General features: G+C 57.4%; 1 protein-coding gene and 1 long non-coding RNA gene across 2 annotated transcripts in view; one reads left to right on the forward strand and one right to left on the reverse strand.

Moving 5' to 3' along the window:
• The window catches only part of LOC144952369 (uncharacterized), a 144,103-nt gene that overhangs the window by 20,449 nt on the left and 108,716 nt on the right, over nt 1-14,938 (reverse strand). The gene's annotated exons all lie outside the window — the stretch shown is intronic.
• Nucleotides 8,632-14,938, forward strand: part of LOC144952366 (SLIT and NTRK-like protein 3) — a 58,706-nt gene continuing 52,399 nt past the window's right edge. Inside the window, 1 exon segment of the mRNA XM_078882756.1 lies at nt 8,632-8,810. The gene's annotated coding sequence lies outside the window, so the exon portion shown is untranslated.

Here is a 14,938-nt window from a genome sequence, read left to right on the forward strand (position 1 = left end):
CTGCTGCTGCTGCTGCTGCTGCTGCTGCTGCTGCTGCTGCTGCTGCTGCTGCTGCTGCTGCTGCTGCTGCTGCTGCTGCTGCTGCTGCTGCTGCTGCTGCTGCTGCTGCTGCTGCTGCTGCTGCTGCTGCTGCTGCTGCTGCTGCTGCTGCTGCTGCTGCTGCTGCTGCTGCTGCTGCTGCTGCTGCTGCTGCTGCTGCTGCTGCTGCTGCTGCTGCTGCTGCTGCTGCTGCTGCTGCTGCTGCTGCTGCTGCTGCTGCTGCTGCTGCTGCTGCTGCTGCTGCTGCTGCTGCTGCTGCTGCTGCTGCTGCTGCTGCTGCTGCTGCTGCTGCTGCTGCTGCTGCTGCTGCTGCTGCTGCTGCTGCTGCTGCTGCTGCTGCTGCTGCTGCTGCTGCTGCTGCTGCTGCTGCTGCTGCTGCTGCTGCTGCTGCTGCTGCTGCTGCTGCTGCTGCTGCTGCTGCTGCTGCTGCTGCTGCTGCTGCTGCTGCTGCTGCTGCTGCTGCTGCTGCTGCTGCTGCTGCTGCTGCTGCTGCTGCTGCTGCTGCTGCTGCTGCTGCTGCTGCTGCTGCTGCTGCTGCTGCTGCTGCTGCTGCTGCTGCTGCTGCTGCTGCTGCTGCTGCTGCTGCTGCTGCTGCTGCTGCTGCTGCTGCTGCTGCTGCTGCTGCTGCTGCTGCTGCTGCTGCTGCTGCTGCTGCTGCTGCTGCTGCTGCTGCTGCTGCTGCTGCTGCTGCTGCTGCTGCTGCTGCTGCTGCTGCTGCTGCTGCTGCTGCTGCTGCTGCTGCTGCTGCTGCTGCTGCTGCTGCTGCTGCTGCTGCTGCTGCTGCTGCTGCTGCTGCTGCTGCTGCTGCTGCTGCTGCTGCTGCTGCTGCTGCTGCTGCTGCTGCTGCTGCTGCTGCTGCTGCTGCTGCTGCTGCTGCTGCTGCTGCTGCTGCTGCTGCTGCTGCTGCTGCTGCTGCTGCTGCTGCTGCTGCTGCTGCTGCTGCTGCTGCTGCTGCTGCTGCTGCTGCTGCTGCTGCTGCTGCTGCTGCTGCTGCTGCTGCTGCTGCTGCTGCTGCTGCTGCTGCTGCTGCTGCTGCTGCTGCTGCTGCTGCTGCTGCTGCTGCTGCTGCTGCTGCTGCTGCTGCTGCTGCTGCTGCTGCTGCTGCTGCTGCTGCTGCTGCTGCTGCTGCTGCTGCTGCTGCTGCTGCTGCTGCTGCTGCTGCTGCTGCTGCTGCTGCTGCTGCTGCTGCTGCTGCTGCTGCTGCTGCTGCTGCTGCTGCTGCTGCTGCTGCTGCTGCTGCTGCTGCTGCTGCTGCTGCTGCTGCTGCTGCTGCTGCTGCTGCTGCTGCTGCTGCTGCTGCTGCTGCTGCTGCTGCTGCTGCTGCTGCTGCTGCTGCTGCTGCTGCTGCTGCTGCTGCTGCTGCTGCTGCTGCTGCTGCTGCTGCTGCTGCTGCTGCTGCTGCTGCTGCTGCTGCTGCTGCTGCTGCTGCTGCTGCTGCTGCTGCTGCTGCTGCTGCTGCTGCTGCTGCTGCTGCTGCTGCTGCTGCTGCTGCTGCTGCTGCTGCTGCTGCTGCTGCTGCTGCTGCTGCTGCTGCTGCTGCTGCTGCTGCTGCTGCTGCTGCTGCTGCTGCTGCTGCTGCTGCTGCTGCTGCTGCTGCTGCTGCTGCTGCTGCTGCTGCTGCTGCTGCTGCTGCTGCTGCTGCTGCTGCTGCTGCTGCTGCTGCTGCTGCTGCTGCTGCTGCTGCTGCTGCTGCTGCTGCTGCTGCTGCTGCTGCTGCTGCTGCTGCTGCTGCTGCTGCTGCTGCTGCTGCTGCTGCTGCTGCTGCTGCTGCTGCTGCTGCTGCTGCTGCTGCTGCTGCTGCTGCTGCTGCTGCTGCTGCTGCTGCTGCTGCTGCTGCTGCTGCTGCTGCTGCTGCTGCTGCTGCTGCTGCTGCTGCTGCTGCTGCTGCTGCTGCTGCTGCTGCTGCTGCTGCTGCTGCTGCTGCTGCTGCTGCTGCTGCTGCTGCTGCTGCTGCTGCTGCTGCTGCTGCTGCTGCTGCTGCTGCTGCTGCTGCTGCTGCTGCTGCTGCTGCTGCTGCTGCTGCTGCTGCTGCTGCTGCTGCTGCTGCTGCTGCTGCTGCTGCTGCTGCTGCTGCTGCTGCTGCTGCTGCTGCTGCTGCTGCTGCTGCTGCTGCTGCTGCTGCTGCTGCTGCTGCTGCTGCTGCTGCTGCTGCTGCTGCTGCTGCTGCTGCTGCTGCTGCTGCTGCTGCTGCTGCTGCTGCTGCTGCTGCTGCTGCTGCTGCTGCTGCTGCTGCTGCTGCTGCTGCTGCTGCTGCTGCTGCTGCTGCTGCTGCTGCTGCTGCTGCTGCTGCTGCTGCTGCTGCTGCTGCTGCTGCTGCTGCTGCTGCTGCTGCTGCTGCTGCTGCTGCTGCTGCTGCTGCTGCTGCTGCTGCTGCTGCTGCTGCTGCTGCTGCTGCTGCTGCTGCTGCTGCTGCTGCTGCTGCTGCTGCTGCTGCTGCTGCTGCTGCTGCTGCTGCTGCTGCTGCTGCTGCTGCTGCTGCTGCTGCTGCTGCTGCTGCTGCTGCTGCTGCTGCTGCTGCTGCTGCTGCTGCTGCTGCTGCTGCTGCTGCTGCTGCTGCTGCTGCTGCTGCTGCTGCTGCTGCTGCTGCTGCTGCTGCTGCTGCTGCTGCTGCTGCTGCTGCTGCTGCTGCTGCTGCTGCTGCTGCTGCTGCTGCTGCTGCTGCTGCTGCTGCTGCTGCTGCTGCTGCTGCTGCTGCTGCTGCTGCTGCTGCTGCTGCTGCTGCTGCTGCTGCTGCTGCTGCTGCTGCTGCTGCTGCTGCTGCTGCTGCTGCTGCTGCTGCTGCTGCTGCTGCTGCTGCTGCTGCTGCTGCTGCTGCTGCTGCTGCTGCTGCTGCTGCTGCTGCTGCTGCTGCTGCTGCTGCTGCTGCTGCTGCTGCTGCTGCTGCTGCTGCTGCTGCTGCTGCTGCTGCTGCTGCTGCTGCTGCTGCTGCTGCTGCTGCTGCTGCTGCTGCTGCTGCTGCTGCTGCTGCTGCTGCTGCTGCTGCTGCTGCTGCTGCTGCTGCTGCTGCTGCTGCTGCTGCTGCTGCTGCTGCTGCTGCTGCTGCTGCTGCTGCTGCTGCTGCTGCTGCTGCTGCTGCTGCTGCTGCTGCTGCTGCTGCTGCTGCTGCTGCTGCTGCTGCTGCTGCTGCTGCTGCTGCTGCTGCTGCTGCTGCTGCTGCTGCTGCTGCTGCTGCTGCTGCTGCTGCTGCTGCTGCTGCTGCTGCTGCTGCTGCTGCTGCTGCTGCTGCTGCTGCTGCTGCTGCTGCTGCTGCTGCTGCTGCTGCTGCTGCTGCTGCTGCTGCTGCTGCTGCTGCTGCTGCTGCTGCTGCTGCTGCTGCTGCTGCTGCTGCTGCTGCTGCTGCTGCTGCTGCTGCTGCTGCTGCTGCTGCTGCTGCTGCTGCTGCTGCTGCTGCTGCTGCTGCTGCTGCTGCTGCTGCTGCTGCTGCTGCTGCTGCTGCTGCTGCTGCTGCTGCTGCTGCTGCTGCTGCTGCTGCTGCTGCTGCTGCTGCTGCTGCTGCTGCTGCTGCTGCTGCTGCTGCTGCTGCTGCTGCTGCTGCTGCTGCTGCTGCTGCTGCTGCTGCTGCTGCTGCTGCTGCTGCTGCTGCTGCTGCTGCTGCTGCTGCTGCTGCTGCTGCTGCTGCTGCTGCTGCTGCTGCTGCTGCTGCTGCTGCTGCTGCTGCTGCTGCTGCTGCTGCTGCTGCTGCTGCTGCTGCTGCTGCTGCTGCTGCTGCTGCTGCTGCTGCTGCTGCTGCTGCTGCTGCTGCTGCTGCTGCTGCTGCTGCTGCTGCTGCTGCTGCTGCTGCTGCTGCTGCTGCTGCTGCTGCTGCTGCTGCTGCTGCTGCTGCTGCTGCTGCTGCTGCTGCTGCTGCTGCTGCTGCTGCTGCTGCTGCTGCTGCTGCTGCTGCTGCTGCTGCTGCTGCTGCTGCTGCTGCTGCTGCTGCTGCTGCTGCTGCTGCTGCTGCTGCTGCTGCTGCTGCTGCTGCTGCTGCTGCTGCTGCTGCTGCTGCTGCTGCTGCTGCTGCTGCTGCTGCTGCTGCTGCTGCTGCTGCTGCTGCTGCTGCTGCTGCTGCTGCTGCTGCTGCTGCTGCTGCTGCTGCTGCTGCTGCTGCTGCTGCTGCTGCTGCTGCTGCTGCTGCTGCTGCTGCTGCTGCTGCTGCTGCTGCTGCTGCTGCTGCTGCTGCTGCTGCTGCTGCTGCTGCTGCTGCTGCTGCTGCTGCTGCTGCTGCTGCTGCTGCTGCTGCTGCTGCTGCTGCTGCTGCTGCTGCTGCTGCTGCTGCTGCTGCTGCTGCTGCTGCTGCTGCTGCTGCTGCTGCTGCTGCTGCTGCTGCTGCTGCTGCTGCTGCTGCTGCTGCTGCTGCTGCTGCTGCTGCTGCTGCTGCTGCTGCTGCTGCTGCTGCTGCTGCTGCTGCTGCTGCTGCTGCTGCTGCTGCTGCTGCTGCTGCTGCTGCTGCTGCTGCTGCTGCTGCTGCTGCTGCTGCTGCTGCTGCTGCTGCTGCTGCTGCTGCTGCTGCTGCTGCTGCTGCTGCTGCTGCTGCTGCTGCTGCTGCTGCTGCTGCTGCTGCTGCTGCTGCTGCTGCTGTTGTTGTTATGACTGTTGCCGTCTGTCCTGATACTGATGCTATCTCTCGACACAGAGATACATAGACTCGTAAAGATACATAGAGACCCATATAGATACATAGAGACCCATATAGATACATAGAGACTGACAGATACAGAGACACATAGAGCTATTTAGGCATACATGATACACAGAGACCCATATAGATACAGAAAGACACATAGTGCTACTTAGGGACATACATGATACATAGAGACCCATATCGATACAGAAAGACACATAGTGCTACTTAGGGACATACATGATACATAGAGACCCATATCGATACAGAAAGACACATAGTGCTACTTAGGGACATACATGATACATAGAGACCCATATCGATACAGAAAGACACATAGTGCTACTTAGGGACATACATGATACATAGAGACCCATATCGATACAGAAAGACACATAGTGCTACTTAGGGACATACATGATACATAGAGACCCATATCGATACAGAAAGACACATAGTGCTACTTAGGGACATACATGATACATAGAGACCCATATCGATACAGAAAGACACATAGTGCTACTTAGGGACATACATGATACATAGAGACCCATATCGATACAGAAAGACACATAGTGCTACTTAGGGACATACATGATACATAGAGACCCATATAGATACAGAAAGACACATAGTGCTACTTAGGGACATACATGATATGTAGAAACTCATATAGATATATACTCATTTAGATATGTATAGTAGAGCCAAAGAGATATGTAGATACACACAGCGAAAAATCATCATCTAGATTGACAAACTCATTTCTTTAGAACTGCTTTTGTGTTTAATTGGTTGTCCTTCCCCCGTACCTCCAATTCGCACGGTTGACTACGTACGGTCTGAAAGAAATTCAACAAACATCCACAGAGACCCACACTCAAAGAGAGACCCATGAACTCGCACAGAGACCCACAGACTCTATGTATAGAGACCCACAGACTCACACAGAGACCCACACTCAAAGAGAGAGCCACAGACTCACATAGAGACCCACAGACTCACACAGAGACCCACACTCAAAGAGAGACCCACAGACTCACATCGAGACCCACCGACTCACACAGAGAGCCAGACTCACACAGAGACCCAAACTCACACGGACACCCACAGACTAACATAGAGACCCATAGACTCACACAGACCCACAGACTCACACAGAAAGCCAGACTCACACATAGACCCAAACTCAAAGAGAGACCCCCACAGACTCACACAGAGACCCACCGACTCACACAGAGACACAGATGCACACAGATACCCACAGACTCACACGGACATCCACAGATTCACACAGACACCCACAGACTCACACAGAGACCCACAGACTCACATAGAGACCCACAGACTCACACAGAGACCCACAGACTCACACAGAGACCTAAACTCACACGGACAACCACAGACTCACATAGAGACCCACAGACTCACAGAGACCCAGACTCACACAGAGAGCCAGACTTACAGAGACCCAAACTCAGAGACCCACAGACTCACACAGACACCCACAGATTCACACAGACACCCACATAGATCGTTCGACTCAACACTGCCCAAAGACTCAACACTGCACCGAGAAGTTTAAGATACGTACACACAACGTACACCTGACGTACATATGTAGAGGTGTATTGGTACGGATGGGAAACAAACACAAGGGGCGTGGTTATGGCCGTACGCAGAGAAGGTGCTTACATCGACGTCCGCACCTGCCATCCCCCACGGGGGGGGGAAGGCGATTGCTATAAAAGGTGGTGAGCCGGAGGGCTCGAGGTCGAGTGTTAGCTTGAACCAGCGAAGAGTGAAGACCAGCTAGAGTAGGCCCTGGAACTCCCTTGGCTCGCTGTCCTTGTCAGGACCGACCAGGGCAAGCCGGTGGCGTGGCCCCGAGAGCCCAGACCGACGTTCTTATAAGAGCCGGTCTGGAGACTCAGGGTGCCGGGAATCCCAGCTTGACCAGAGCTGGGTCAGATAGCCTCCCTTAGCTCTGTAGTGGAGGACCTGGGAGTAGAGGCTAGCCGGGGTAGACGTTGGGTTCTCCCTGTTAGACGGGTGAAGGGGCCGATACCCCTTCGAGTGTTGTGTGTAACCCCGTCTCTGTAAATACGTTGGTGCTAATAAATACGTGTGCCTCCAACCAGAGGTGTGGACTCGAGTCATGTGACTTGGACTCGAGTCAGACTCGAGTCATGAATTTGATGACTTGCGACTCGACTTGGACTTGCATAACAATGACTTTGTCCCACCTATGAGATGTGGACTCGAGTCATGTGACTTGGACTCGAGTCAGACTCGAGTCATGAATTTGATGACTTGCGACTCGACTTGGACTTGCATAACAATGACTTTGTCCCACCTATGAGATGTGGACTCGAGTCATGTGACTTGGACTCGAGTCAGACTCGAGTCATGAATTTGATGACTTGCGACTCGACTTGGACTTGCATAACAATGACTTTGTCCCACCTCTGCCTCCAACTAGGTCGGCCAAGCCTCCTGCAACTTACTACACATACGTGCAAGTACGTTCATAGCAACAGCACCACCACCTCCACCGTTTGGCTTCTCTGAACCAAACATCACCAACACTGGCACCATCAAAGACAAAGATCCCCCGTGTAGCCTGCATCAGACTGTAGGGGCAAGTGCTGTTAGCGAACGCCTATGAAGGCCTGCACTGTGGCACACGAGGGGCTGGGTGGCCAGCACCACGCCCGGACGCCTTTGTCTCCCCAGTGGCGGTGTTTTACACACCACACCAGGTACTCATTTGAGGCTGAGTCGACCTAGGGGACTGCCACCACCACCATCAACAACAACAACCATTCGCCACTAAGTGGTGGTGACGTCACCATGGCGCTTGTGCCAGGCTATGTGCACGTTAAGGCCACGTGAAGTGTAAAACGCCCGCTGGCAGGAGGTCATGAAACAGACCCAGGTGCCATAGGTCGACTGACGGAGATGAGTGTCTGATGCACCACCTGTGCCCCCTACTGTGCCAACTTGCTGTGCTTTAGCCACCCGGCGCTCCGCTCGTTGTTGTGAGCGTCGCTCCTCCGCCCTCCGTTGTTGTTGGAGGGCGACTGCCTCCAACTGCCCAGTAGCGTCCTTCACGAGCCTCCTCCACAGAGGCCGATCTTGACACCGCTGGTACCAGTCATCGGCAAGTCCACTCAGCTCCACGTCCTCCTGTACCACATCACTCCATCTCTTCTCTAGCCCGTGCCACACCTAATCAGACACCTCTATGCGGCTAAACAGAAACTGCTTGGGCATGCGGTGGCTGGGCCTGCGGGCTACATGACCCAGCCAACGCAGCCTTGCCTGCCGGAGGAGCTCACCGATGGGACTTTGTCCAGATCTTTCGAGGATTTGTGAGCTCCTCACACAATCCAGCCGAGTTAAACCGGCACACTGAGGAGTGAGATGCCCCTGTAGTTGTTACAGTCTGTGCGGTCCCCCTTCTTAAAGAGGGGGACCACCAGGGCATCCTTCCAATCCTGCGGAACCCATCCAGTGGTCCAGACTGTTGTTATGATGTCATTTAGGGCAGTCTGTGCACAAACGCCACCCTCCCTCAGCATTTCGCTTGGGAGATCATCTCTGCCCCGGTGCCTTTCCTGGTCTCAGACTCCGGATCGCCTTCAGTACTTCCTCAACAGATGGCACCTCAGCCAGCCACTCACAGGGGGTGAGATTTCTTCTTCCAATATTTGAGACACCGCAGCCTCGGCAGGGTCATCCCCACTTTGCCCCGCGATGTTTTCCAGGCTGAGGGATTTCACCTCCCCCCAGGACCTCACGAGAGAGAGACCACGAGAGAGACGAGAGAGAGAGAAGCCACACAACATCCCTCCACCGTGCCCATCACCGCAGCCATTCTTTTGCCGCCACCTCCCCCTTCCCCCGCCCCCCCACTCTCCCCTCCCCCCGCCCCCCACCCCTTCCCCCCAAACAACGCTTCGCAACACCGGGAACGTAATTGGGCGCGATTTAGATGTGTTTTTTTGACGTTGTGTTATTTCACATATCACGGTCACCTCGCTTTTCCTACAGAAACATGGCGAATGTGAGGGTGGCACGGACAGGACGGACGGTGTTGGCGGTGACACCGATGACGGCGATGACGGCGATGATGGCGATGATGGCGATGATTATCAATAACGGAAAGGTGAATCTGGCCCAAGGCGATCGGTCACTTTGGGCGGCGTGGGAATTGACGGAGCTGCGCTGAGAGAGAGAGAGAGGGGGGGAGGAGGAGGAGGGACAGCGGGGGAGAGAGCGGAGAGAGAGAGAGGGGGGAGAGAGAGGGGGCAGAGGAAGAGAGAGTGAGAGAGAGAGCGGAGAGAGAGTAAGGAGAGAGTGACTGAGAGAGTGAGCGAGAGAGAGTGAGCGAGAGAGTGAGCGAGAGAGTGAGCGAGAGAGTGACTGAGAGAGTGAGCGAGAGAGAGTGAGCGAGAGAGTGAGCGAGAGAGTGAGCGAGAGAGTGAGCGAGAGAGTGAGCGAGAGAGTGAGCGAGGGAGTGAGCGAGAGAGTGAGCGAGAGAGTGAGCAATAGAGTGAACGAGAGAGTGAGCGAGAGAGTGAGCGAGAGAGTGAGCGAGAGAGTGAGCGAGAGAGTGAGCGAGAGAGTGAGCGAGAGAGCGAACGAGAGAGCGAGCGAGAGAGTGAGCGAGAGAGTGAGCGAGAGAGTGAGCGAGAGAGTGAGCGAGAGAGTGAGCGAGAGAGTGAGCGAGAGAGTGAGCGAAAGAGTGAGCGAGAGAGTGAGCGAGAGAGTGAGCGAGAGGTGGGGGTTTTACATAAAGCTAAGATTTAAAAAAAATACGAAATGATGAACGAAGCAAAGTGCCGACTACACCGAGCATCTTCTTGTTTCCACTGATCGTAAAAAAAGCGAGAGAGAGGACGAGGGAGGGGGGGAGAGAGAGAGAAAGAGAGCTGAGAGACAGGGCGGAGAGAGCGTTCGCGAAGAAAGAGAGAGAGCGAGAGAGCGAGCGAGAGAGCGAGCGAGCGAGCGAACGAGAGAGCGAGCGGGCGAGCGAGAGGGCGAGCGAGAGGGCGACCGAGAGGGCGAGCGAGAGAGCGAGCGAGAGAGCGAACGAGAGAGCGAGCGAGAGGTGGGGCTTTACATAAAGCAGAGTTAAAAAATGTAAATTTAATTTAAAAAATTACGAAATGATGAACGAAGCAAAGTGCTGACTACACCGAGCATCTTTTTGTTTCCACTGATCGTAAAAAAAGAGAGAGAGCGTTCGCGAAGACAGAGAGAGAGAGAGCGGAGAGAGAGTGGAGCGAGGAGAGAGCGCTGAGGAAGAGAGAGCCTAGGACAGTCGTCTTAAAATCGGATGAACACACGACGTCGTCTGGACATCGGAGCCATGGAATCTCCCCCCCAAGATAAATCAACGCTTTGGCTGCAGTGAGTGAGCCGTGCTATTGTGAGTGCGTACGTGAGGTGGTGTGTAGTGTGTGTTGGGGGTGTTGTGTAGACTGTGTGTAGTGTGTGTGTGGGGTGTGTGTGTGATGTTGTGTGTGTAGTGCGTGTGTGTAGTGCGTGTGTAGCATGTGTGGGGTGTGTCGGTGGTGTTGTGTGTGTGTGGTGTGTGTGGGGTGCGTGGGTGGGGTGTGATGTGTACTGTGTGTTGGGGGTGTTGTGTAGAGTGTGTGTGTAGTGTGTGTGGGGTGTGTGGGTGATGTTGTGTGTAGTATGTGTGTGTAGTATGTGTGGGGTGTGTGTGTGTGGTGTGTGTGGGTGATGTTGTGTGTGTAGTGCGTGTGTGTAGTGTGTGTGTAGTGTGTGTGGGGTGTGTGGGTGGTGTTGTGTGTGTAGTGCGTGTGTGGTGTGTGTGTGTGGTGTGTGTGGGTGATGTTGTGTGTGTAGTGTGTGTGGGTGGGGTGTGGTGTGTGTGGTGTGTGTGTGTGGGTGGTGTGTTGGTATTGTGAGTGCGTAGGTGGTGTGGTGTAGAGTGTGTGTTGGGGGGTGGTGTGTAGTGTGTGTAGTGTGTGTGGGTAATGTTGTGTGTGTATGTATTGTGTGTGTGGGTGGTGTGTAGAGTGTGTATGTAGTGTGTGTGGGTGGTGTGTTGGTATCGTGAGTGCGTGGGTCGTGTGTGTGTAGTGTATGTGTAGTGTGTGTGTGGTGTGTGTGTAGTGTGTGGGTGGGGTGTGTGTGTAGTGTGGGTGGGGTGTGTGTGTAGTGTATGTGAAGTGTGTGTGTGGTGTGTGTGTGGCGCGTGGGTGGGGTGTGGTGTGTAGTGTGTGTGTGGTGTGTGTGGGTAGTGTGTTGGTATTGTGAGTGCGTAGGCGGTGTGGTGTGTAGTGTGTGTTGGGGGGTGGTGTGTAGTGTGTGTGTAGTGTGTGTGGGGTGTGTGTGTAGTGTGTGTGTGTAGTGTGTGTGTGTGGAGTGTGTGCAGTGTGTGTAGTGTGTGTGTAGTGTGTGTGTAGAGTGTGTGCAGTGTGTGTGTGTAGTGTGTGGTGTGTGTGTAGTGTGTGGTGTGTGTGTGGTGTGTATGTAGTGTGTGTGTAGTGTTTGCAGTGTGTGTGTAGTGTGTGCAGTGTGTGTGTGTGTGGTGTGTGTAATGTGTGTAATGTGTGTGGTGTGTGTGGTGTGTGTGGTGTGTGTGTGTTGTGTGTGTGTGTTGTGTGTGTGTGTGTTGTGTGTGTGTAGTGTGTGCAGTGTGTGTGTAGTGTGTAGTGTGTGGTAGTGTGTGTGGTGTGTGCAGTGTGTGTAGTGTGTATGTAATGTGTGTATAGTGTGTGTGTAGTGTGTGCGTAGTGTGTGTGTAGTGTGTGTGCAGTGTGTATGTGCAGTGTGTAGTGTGTGTGCAGTGTGTATGTGCAGTGTGTAGTGTGTGTGTGTAGTGTGTGTAGTGTGTATGTAGTGTGTGTGCAGTGTGTGTGTAGTGTGTGTGCAGTGTGTATGTGCGGTGTGTGTGTGTGTAGTGTGTGTGTAGTGTGTGTGTAGTGTGTGTGTGTAGTGTGTGTGCAGTGTGTATGTGCGGTGTGTGTGCAGTGTGTATGTGCGGTGTGTGTGTGTGTAGTGTGTGTGTAGTGTGTGTGTAGTGTGTGTGTGTAGTGTGTGTGCAGTGTGTGTGTAGTGTGTGTGCAGTGTGTATGTGCGGTGTGTGTGTGTGTGTGTAGTGTGTGTGTAGTGTGTGTGTGTAGTGTGTGTGCAGTGTGTGTGTAGTGTGTGTGCAGTGTGTATGTGCGGTGTGTGTGTGTAGTGTGTGTATAGTGTGTGTGCGTAGTGTGTGTAGTGTGTATGTGTGTAGTGTGTGTAGTGTGTGTAGTGTGTGTGCAGTGTGTGTGTAGTGTGTGTGCAGTGTGTGTGCAGTGTGTATGTGTGTAGTGTGTGTGTGTAGTGTGTGTAGTGTGTGTAGTGTGTGTAGTGTCTGTCAGTGCGTGGGTGGCGTGTGTGACAAAGGCGGCCGGGCGTGGTGCTGGCCACCCACCCCCTCGTGTGCCGTGCCGGCCTTCATAGGCGCTCGCTAACAGCACTTGCCCCAACAGTCTGTTACAGGTTACACGGTGGATCTTTGTCTTTGTGCGCGCGTGTGCGTGTGTGTGTGTGCAATGGATACCGTAAATGTGTGTGGGGAGCGGTGGGGTAGCGGTTAGCGCTACGAATCCGGCGACCCGAGTTCGATTCCCGCTCTCGGCCAACGACGGTGACGTTCATCTGAACCCGGTTCTGGGCCTCCTCTAGGTCGACTCAGCTTCAAATCAGTACCCAGTGCAGTGTGCGGTCACGCGTGTGTGTGTGTGTGTACGTTGAACTTCTGTTGCACCGTACAGAGCCAAACGCGCTAATCTGAGGTGCGGAGTGTTGAGTCTATGGTGCGGTGTTGAGTCTATGGTGCAGTGTTGAGTCTATGGGCAGTGTTGAGTCTATGGGCAGTGTTGAGTCTATGGTGCAGTGTTGAGTCTATGGGCAGTGTTGAGTCTATGGGCAGTGTTGAGTCTATGGTGCAGTGTTGAGTCTATGGTGCAGTGCTGAGTCTATGGTGCGGTGTTGAGTCTATGGTGCAGTGTTGAGTCTATGGGCAGTGTTGAGTCTATGGGCAGTGTTGAGTCTATGGTGCAGTGTTGAGTCTATGGGCAGTGTTGAGTCTATGGGCAGTGTTGAGTCTATGGTGCAGTGTTGAGTCTATGGGCAGTGTTGAGTCTATGGTGCAGTGTTGAGTCTATGGTGCAGTGTTGAGTCTATGGTGCAGTGTTGAGTCTATGGTGCAGTGTTGAGTCTATGGTGCAGTGTTGAGTCTATGGGCAGTGTTGAGTCTATGGGCAGTGTTGAGTCTATGGTGCAGTGTTGAGTATATGGTACAGTGTTGAGTCTATGGGCAGTGTTGAGTCTATGGTGCAGTGTTGAGTCTATGGGCAGTGTTGAGTCTATGGTGCAGTGTTGAGTCTATGGTGCAGTGTTGAGTCTATGGGCAGTGTTGAGTCTATGGTGCAGTGTTGAGTCTATGGTGCAGTGTTGAGTCTATGGGCAGTGTTGAGTCTATGGTGCAGTGTTGAGTATATGGTACAGTGTTGAGTCTATGGGCAGTGTTGAGTCTATGGTGCAGTGTTGAGTCTATGGTGCAGTGTTGAGTCTATGGTGCAGTGTTGAGTCTATGGTGCAGTGTTGAGTCTATGGTGCAGTGTTGAGTCTATGGTGCAGTGTTGAGTCTATGGTGCAGTGTTGAGTCTTTTGCACCGTACGGAGCCAACAGTACTAATCGCAGATGCGGGTGATGACCATAACGTGGTTGAGCGTGGTGGTGGTGGTGAGCGTGATGGTGAGCGTGGTGGTGGTGAGCGTGATGGTGAGCGTGGTGGTGGTGAGTGTGGTGGTGAGCGTGGCGGTGGTGAGCGTGGTGGTGGTGGTGGTGAGCGTGGCGGTGGTGAGCGTGGCGGTGGTGAGCGTGGTGGTGGTGAGCGTGGTGGTGAGCGTGGTGGTGAGCGTGGTGGTGGTGAGCGTGGTGGTGAGGAGCGTGGTGGTGAGCGTGGTGGTGGTGAGCGTGGTGGTGGTGAGCGTGGTGGTGGTGAGCGTGGCGGTGGTGAGCGTGGTGGTGAGCGTGGTGGTGAGCGTGGCGGTGGTGAGCGTGGCGGTGGTGGTGGTGGTGAGCGTGATGGTGAGCGTGGTGGTGGTGAGTGTGGTGGTGAGCGTGGTGGTGAGCGTGGTGGTGAGCGTGGTGGTGAGCGTGGTGGTGAGCGTGGCGGTGGTGAGCGTGGTGGTGAGCGTGGCGGTGGTGAGCGTGGTGGTGGTGGTGGTGGTGGTGGTGAGCGTGGCGGTGGTGAGCGTGGCGGTGGTGAGCGTGGCGGTGGTGAGCGTGGCGGTGGTGGTGGTGAGCGTGGCGGTGGTGAGCGTGGCGGTGGTGAGCGTGGCGGTGGTGAGCGTGGCGGTGGTGAGCGTGGTGGTGGTGAGCGTGGCGGTGGTGCGCGTGGTGGTGAGTGTGATGGTGAGCATGGTGGTGAGCGTGGTGGTGAGCGTGGTGGTGGTGAGCGTGGTGGTGAGTGTGATGGTGAGCGTGGTGGTGGTAGTGTGGTGGTGGTGAGTGTGATGGTGAGCGTGGCGGTGGTGAGCGTGGTGGTGGTGAGCGTGATGGTGGTTGTGAGCGTGGTGGTAGTGAGCGTGGTGTTGAGCGTGGTGGTTGTGAGCATGATGGTGAGCGTGGTGGTAGTGAGCGTGGTGGTGAGTGTGATGGTGAGCGTGGTGGTAGTGAGCGTGGTGGTGGTGAGCATGGTGTTGAGCGTGATGGTGAGCATGGTGGTGGTGAGCGTGGTGGTGAGCGTGGTGGCGAGTATCCCGCGGTGCACGTGGTGGATGCCTCAGGGGAGTCTAACTGAATCGATGGACCCTGGGGTGACCAGGAATCCACATCAATGGAGCTTTAATGGCCATCATTTCAGTATCGATCTCGGTGACCCGGTGTAGCTCGTCACGCGCGAACTCCTGTCATCCTCGCAGCAGTAGTAGCAGCAGTAGTAGTAGCAGCATTAGTAGCAGCAGCAGTAGCAGCAGTAGTAGTAGCAGCAGTAGCAGCAGTAGTAGTAGCAGCAGTAGCAGCAGTAGCCACAGTATCAGCAGTAGCAGCAGTAGCCACAGTAGCAGCAGTAGCAGCAGTAGCAGCAGCAACAGTAGCAGCAGCAGTAGCAGCAGCAACAGTAGCAGCAGCAACAGTAGTAGCAGCAGTAGCAGCAGCAACAGTAGCAGCAGCAGTAGCAGCAGCAACAGTAGCAGCAGCAGTAGCAGCAGCAACAGTAGCAGCAGCAACAGTAGCAACAGTAGCCACAGTAGCAGTAGCAATAGCCACAG

The sequence above is a fragment of the Lampetra fluviatilis genome, chromosome 67 (assembly GCF_964198595.1).
Source record: "Lampetra fluviatilis chromosome 67, kcLamFluv1.1, whole genome shotgun sequence".
NCBI lineage: Eukaryota > Metazoa > Chordata > Hyperoartia > Petromyzontiformes > Petromyzontidae > Lampetra > Lampetra fluviatilis.